General features: G+C 35.8%; 1 pseudogene; it reads right to left on the reverse strand.

Annotated features, from left to right (window-relative positions):
• Nucleotides 1-5,885: 5,885 nt before the first annotated feature.
• LOC116527553 lies at nt 5,886-6,880 on the reverse strand (annotated as a pseudogene).
• Nucleotides 6,881-7,195: the final 315 nt, after the last annotated feature.

Consider the following 7,195-nt stretch of genomic DNA (forward strand, 5'->3'; position numbering starts at 1 on the left):
GGGGAATGAAATAAGTGGGTACCCCATACACAGAGAGACACAGAGAGAGAGCCAATCTACGCAACAGAGGCCTAACTTAAGCCACCATCATTCACAACCTGTTTATCTTCCAATTCTGACAGTCACCAAAATGGAGAAGTCTAGCTACCCCCGAGTAAGGCTCTCATTCCAATACCAAAGATATGAACTGAAATCCTTCCAACAAGCCTTTTCTGAATATTTTGGCGGCTGATTTATGGCTGACTAAACACTAAAGAAAAGTGTACACCCAAACATTTTGTGGACCTTTAGAGATATTTGGATCCTGTTTTAGAACTATCACCAAATCTTAAGAACACGGAATGTTACCCAGGCTGCTCATCAGAATGAAAGACTCCAGACAGTAAGACAGGAAATGAATGGGGTTTTGATGTGTCTTCATGTCCTAACAGGTATCATGGAACCTAAAAATCCATAGTGTACTTTCCACTTCCTACATGTGTATGTAATTGTGGTATAAGGATGAAGAAATTGGTAAACATGCACAGTTGATCCATGACATAGAGTAAGGACTAATAAAGTAATGAGGGGCAAATGGAATTTCATGGAGCCCCTTGCTAAAATGTTATATGAAAATTATGCAGATCACAAGAGGAATGGCAGAGAATTAGTGTCACCAGCAAAGACGAAAAAGAAATGTGATGCTTTCTTCATATTTATCATACAGTTTAGCCAGAGAAAGGATAGGGCTTTTGAGAGTCAGTTTAGTTTATCATAATTTTATCAAATGATGAGTGTAGTGGGAGTTATTAAAACACATATGATTCTTAACAGAACAAAAAACATTTGGTGCATAATATATTATTCATATATTTATTTGAAAAATTTTCTCCTTTCTGCTGAAGATAGAACAAAATCACTTTGTTTTTACTTTATAACAAAAGAAATAAGTATTTGCCATCCTGCCCCAGCCTATTCTCTATTTTCACATGGTCCAAAAGAAATTGAGGAGCCGTACTCTTTCATTAATTCTGCCTCTTTTTTAAATAAGGAAAAATAAATGCATGTATTTCCCAAACTCTCCAGCAGACTATTTACTTCAACTGATTTAAGTATATTTTAATAAAATATGTTTCCAGTCCTGAACTAGTTGCTACTAAATGGGAATTAAAGCACTATAAGAGTAAACTAAAGATCTACCAGTGGTGATAGAAACTTTTCTGATGTGAGAATTGTCAGGAAGAAAGAAGACAGTGCCTCCCTATGTAGGCAACCTAGAGTGTCTACTATACTACATGTACCCCACAAAATTAAAACCATCCAGGATGCAGATTAGAACAAACTCACTAGATACTAGAATCTGAGCAACTGAGATCAAAGCCAAGAGAACACCAGATACAAAGAGAAGTAAGAAATATGTCATAAGAAATGTAACCTCATGGCCAGTTTCACAAATAAGGACAATAGGTTGGTGCAAATTTACTTCCTTGATAAATGTTTTAATACAACTTTGATATTTAATTAAATTGTTTCTGTTTTCTCCTTCATATTGAAATGTGTATCTGTTTACATATTTATTTATTTATTATTAATTATAGTAGGGATGATGATAGCTTACCATCAGTGTATAGATCACAAACTATTAAAATGGGATTCTCAACTAATTCATACAAGAATGGAAATTGACAAGGGATGTCAGACTAGGAGCTAAACATAGCAATCATGTCTCTTAAGGAATAGAATGATAATAATTTTGTAAAGGCATGAATTTTTACATTATGTTACATGTTGGAAGTTTGATACTTGTATAAATGGAAAGAAAAGAATTTGGACAGCGAAATTGATGAGATGGATTTTAGGATAATGAGTGGACACACGCTCAAAGATGGAACATAAGGATCTTATTCACTGGAATTTAATTTTCCAACAGAAGAAAAAAGAGCCTTAAATTTATCAAAGTAAATGTTTCCAAGAGTAGCATTTGAAAAGTTTGGCTTGCATTTGAATTTTTTTGTTGTTGTTTTCTGTTTTCTAGTTTCCTGGAATGTTCAGGAGAAACTCCTCTTCTCCAGCCTTGCCATTGTGTATGTGCAGACAGAGCAAAAGAAAATTTATATGACTAAATGTTTATCTTTTACTTAAATCCAAAGCTAGTTTATGTAGGTTGTCGCAAAAGAAACCTATCTACAAGACACTCAACTGAGGAAGCTAATGCCACTCCTCGGAATGTCAAAAAATTTGAACAGGTGGATGCTATAAAAGTGATAAAGAGACAAGGGGCCGGGCACTGTGGCTAACGCCTGTAATCCCAGGACTTTGGAGGCTGAGGCGGGCTGATCACAAGGGAGATCGAAACCATCCTGGCTAACACGGTGAAACCTTGTCTCTACTAAAAATACAAAAAATCGTCCAGGCATGGTGATGGGCACTTGTAGTCCCAGCTACTCAGGAGGCTGAGGCAGGAGAATCGCTTGAAGCCAGGAGGCAGAAGTTGCAGGGAGCTGAAATCAGGCTGTACTACAGCCTGGTCAACAGAGCGAAACTCAGTCTCAAAAAGAAAGAAAGAAGGAGCTATTTCAAAAATATAGAAGCCATATTTTATAAACTTAAGAACTATGGACATTAGTATTTGTAAAGTTTTTGGGTTTTGTTTTATTTATTTATTTTTATTTTTTTTGCAAAATTGGGATAATTAGGAAATGACTTTGAAACGAATTCTTTTTTCATTCATTTTGTTTTCAGTTCTGACATATCCTGCTTTTTTTCTTAACCCATCTTTTCCTTTTTCTTCATCTTCCTCTCCAGCCCTCAACAGTAGTTTGTCCTCACTGAGGTTACTAGGAAAATAGTTTACAAACATTCAGAATTTTTATTGATTTTTATCACCTATTCTGGTATTGTGATATTAGGCAAAGTGATGTCTCATCCTCAACTCACAAGAGCAAAAATAACATAGTTTGGTATCAATCCACCACTGAAACATTTTTATAATATTTTATTAGTTCAGCTACTTCAATCAACATAACAATTTAAATCCCATAATAAGGAGTTGAAACTATCTGAAGGCAAATGGAGCAAGCTCTGGGTGCTAGTAAACAATGTTTAATTTAGTGACTTTAACATATTTGTGAAGTTTATGTCAGTGCTTATCATTTGCAACTATCAGAGTCAGAGAATCTTAGAACCCTGGTAATAGAAAATAGTATTCTACATACCCTCACCAAAGTTCCATATCAGTACATCAAATGTGAATAGAACTAAATGTTAGGTATACTCCAACATCACATCAAATTTAAAGACAAACCGAAGTATATCATGCTACAGATCAATCAGTATATGTGTATGTACAAAAAGTTATAACCAGGAAAAATAAAACAATACAATACAGTTACTTTCAGGGTTTAAGATGTCTAATACAATCTTCAGTCTCTCAAGATCATATCATTATATTAAAAGCTTTTTCAATGTGGATTTTGTATCAAGTTTTAAAGTCTCCTCTAAATAAAAACTTTTGATGTATAGGATGCAGAATGTGAACTTCAAAGTCTCTTGGATGTAGTAATGTTTCAAAAGCAATCTACACATAATTTAAAAATAAAATGCTTTGTTAATGAGAGCCAACAAAATGTGGGATGACATAGGGTTGTTCTGATGGAATCTTGATGGCACAAGTAACAAGAAAGTTATAAATTGGGCACTACTTTTTACATGAGGCATATAAACCCAGAAAAAAATTTACCAAGGAAAATCTTTATGGCAATTTAAAAGAAAATAAGAAATGACTGAGTTTAAGACCTTGGAAAGCAGTTTGTCTTGGGTTTTCCATTTTTTTCTGGATTTATTTGAATATTTGAGGTGGTTTAGGCAATGCCACTTATGAGGTTATTCCCTGGAATACTGTAATCTGTTATGGCTACAAAGCAGGATATGTAATCCAACATATTTAAGACTAAAGCAAATAGATCTAGGCTGCATTCTTACGCAATATTCTACTGCCTATCCTCAGTAGTCCTTAAGTACTCACACTTAGTAGGTGCATCAAAGAATGACAGTCTAAGGCTAATGGGCATTCAGTATAAGTAATAAAACCTAAACCTAAGAGAGGAATCTCCACACTAATAATTATTTACACCGAAAATTCATTTCCATGAATTTGAGTGAGTTGAATTTCTGTTTTGCTCTCAAATATTACTTTTATGAAATTAAGCATTAAGAGAAATGGCATATTGACTGGCATTGGGAGAGGGGGATAAACATAACCTTGATTTGTTACATCTCGTAGCTTCCTTCTCCTCTCTTAGATGAGAATAATTATCCTCAAATCCCTTCCCCTAATAAAATTTAATCTACAAATATGCATGCCATTGTACATTCGTCAAAGGAGACTTCACCAACTAAACAAAAATAGAAAAAAATAGACCTAAAGATCCATATGCTAGGTTTTTACAATGTCAAGTATACGAACAAAACTGGCAGTCGTATTTTATTTCTTAGGTTTAGTTTTTGTCTTTGATGATATTGTCTAGATTTAGGAATTGCAATTGTTTGTTTAAAGTATTACTTAAATCATTTGCAAAATACTAACTCTGACATGACCTTTTCTGGAACCTGGCTTCCCTTGATACTTATCAAAGCTGTGGGCCAGTCTGTTAACTACCCTTTTCTAAACTGACATTTGAAGTTTAGGGCTAATCACATTTTTAAACATCTCATACCCAAACTAATACACAGACATATATCAACAAACACATACGCATGTATACATACATGCATATATGTAATCCAACCATTCATATAGGCCACTGTAAGGTATGCATGCATACATACACACACATATAATTCAACAATTCATATAGACTACTGTAAAACCTTGTGATATCTGTAACTGAGATTTTCAAGCTGACTTCATTGCAATATAGAACTTTCACTAACTGCATATTTATAACCGATAATATTATCTAGAAGATAGCATGAGCTGAAAACATCATGGAATCATAAGAAGACATTTTCATTAGAGCAAAACAGAGATGACTGTCATTCACAGAGCATTAAATAAAATATCTTGATTTAAACCAAATCAAAGCAATTTGCCCATGTATCTTCTTCATTGGCCCCTTTAATTCAACAAAGATCATTATTTTCCTTAATGCTTTTAATAGAAAAGGTTATTTTTCCATTCTATTTCCTTTTCATCAGATACACATGCTCTCACATCTTCGGCATGTCATCAAAACCAAACCACGATACTAGCATTTATAACAAATATTATTTGCATATCGACCAGTTGGGACACACAGTCTCCAAGTTAATCACCATATAAAGTATTTCCTGTATCTAAACTTCACCTAGGCAAGCAAAGACAAATAATAAAATATTATACCTCCCCATTTCACCTAACATTATTATGTGAAGATGCAGAAAGAAAGTAACAAATACATTACATTTACAGAAACATAACACATTTTCATAAATGTCCAGAACTTTCCAATTTAACATTGCCTTGGGAAAAAGTAATTTATGCATAACATTCATTATGGGAAATTACTCAAGGAGTTTCTTTAAAAAATAAATAAACTTGTCCTGGTGCAGTGGCTCACACCTGTAATTCCAGCACTTTGGGAGGCCAAGGTGAGTGGATCATCTGAGGTCAGGAGTTCGAGACCAGCCTGGCCAACATGGTGAAGCCCCACCTCTACTAAAATTAAAAAAATTAGCCGGGAATGGTTGCACACGCCTGTAATCCCAGCTACTTGGGAGGCTGAGACAGGAGACTCTCTTGAACCGGGGAGGCAGAGGTTGCAATGAGCCAAGATCGCGCCACTGTACTCCAGCCTGGGCGACAGGGCAAGACTTCCTCTCAACAAATAATTAATTAACTTGAACTTTAAATGCCTACATCTAGAAAATCAGGCAGTAAAAAATAATTGATACAAGAAACAGAAAAACAAATAAAAGCAGATTTCGAGTAAAATTTTTTTCTTCCATAAGACTTTTTTCATGGCATCTTTAACATCCTTATTTCTTAAAGAGTAGATTAAAGGATTCAACATAGGTGTGAACAAAATGTAACATACTGAAGCCACTTTACGAGGCTCAGGGTTGTTTGGAGGCGTGAGATACACAAAAGAGACAGCTCCATAGAGCAAACTTACAACCCCCAGGTGGGAGCTGCAAGTGGAGAAGGCTTTCTTCCTCCCTTCACTGGAGCGGATCTGTAAAACTGTGGACACAATGTACATATAAGATACCACAATAACAACAATTGTGGGCAAAATAATGAGGACGGCCAAACTAAGTGACACCATCTATTCATGAAGACATTGGAACAGGAGATCTTTTCAATCGGGTTAGAATCACAGTAGAAGTGATCAATGACTCGGGAGGCACAGAAAGACATAGAGAATGTGACACTGATTTGAAGGATGGAACTGACCCAGCCACAGAGGTAGGAACCAGCCACCAATTGGATACAGATACTTCTTGACATGCGAACAGAGTAGAGGAGTGGGTTGCAGATGGCAATGAAGCGGTCATAGGCCATGGCTGCCAGAACAAAGGCCTCTGTTACCATGAAAAGTGCATAAAGGAACAGCTGTGCCACACAACCTGCAAAGGATATGGTCTTTTTCTGAGATAGGATGTTGACCATGGCTTTGGGTACAATACCAGTAGAGTAGGAGAGACCAATGACGGAAAGATTGCCTAGGAAGAAATACATTGGTGCATTCAGCCGGGGATCAGTCACAATGATGCCAATCATGCTAAGGTTTCCCAGAAGAACCATCCCATAAATAATCAGGAATAGTAGGAAAAGGAGACTGTGGCGCTCTGGACGAACTCTGATGCCTACAAGAATGAAGTCAGTCACTTCTGAATGGTTGTCTCCTCCCTTGTCACCCATGGCAAATTTCTGCTTCAAGGTGTAATAGAAAGTCAGCAAATAAATGTTCTACACTTTCTCTACTATAACAAAAATACATAACATTAAAGAAAACTTTATAGTTGGCATATGCCCTCATTGTCCCATTGCATTTACACACAGGAGCAAATGAAAGATGAGAGATATTTTGAATTGCCTAAGGTAATACAACTGGCTAACAATGGAGGTTGGACCCATGGCACCCTTTTTTGTATTCAGACTAGTAATAATTTCAGCACAATGTAGTTTGCTACTTTTTTATATCTCTCTACCTTGTTACATGAGATGGTTTATGAG

Source organism: Sapajus apella, unplaced genomic scaffold (assembly GCF_009761245.1).
Source record: "Sapajus apella isolate SASKATOON/1434 unplaced genomic scaffold, GSC_monkey_1.0 scaffold2, whole genome shotgun sequence".
In the NCBI taxonomy this organism is placed as follows: domain Eukaryota; kingdom Metazoa; phylum Chordata; class Mammalia; order Primates; family Cebidae; genus Sapajus; species Sapajus apella.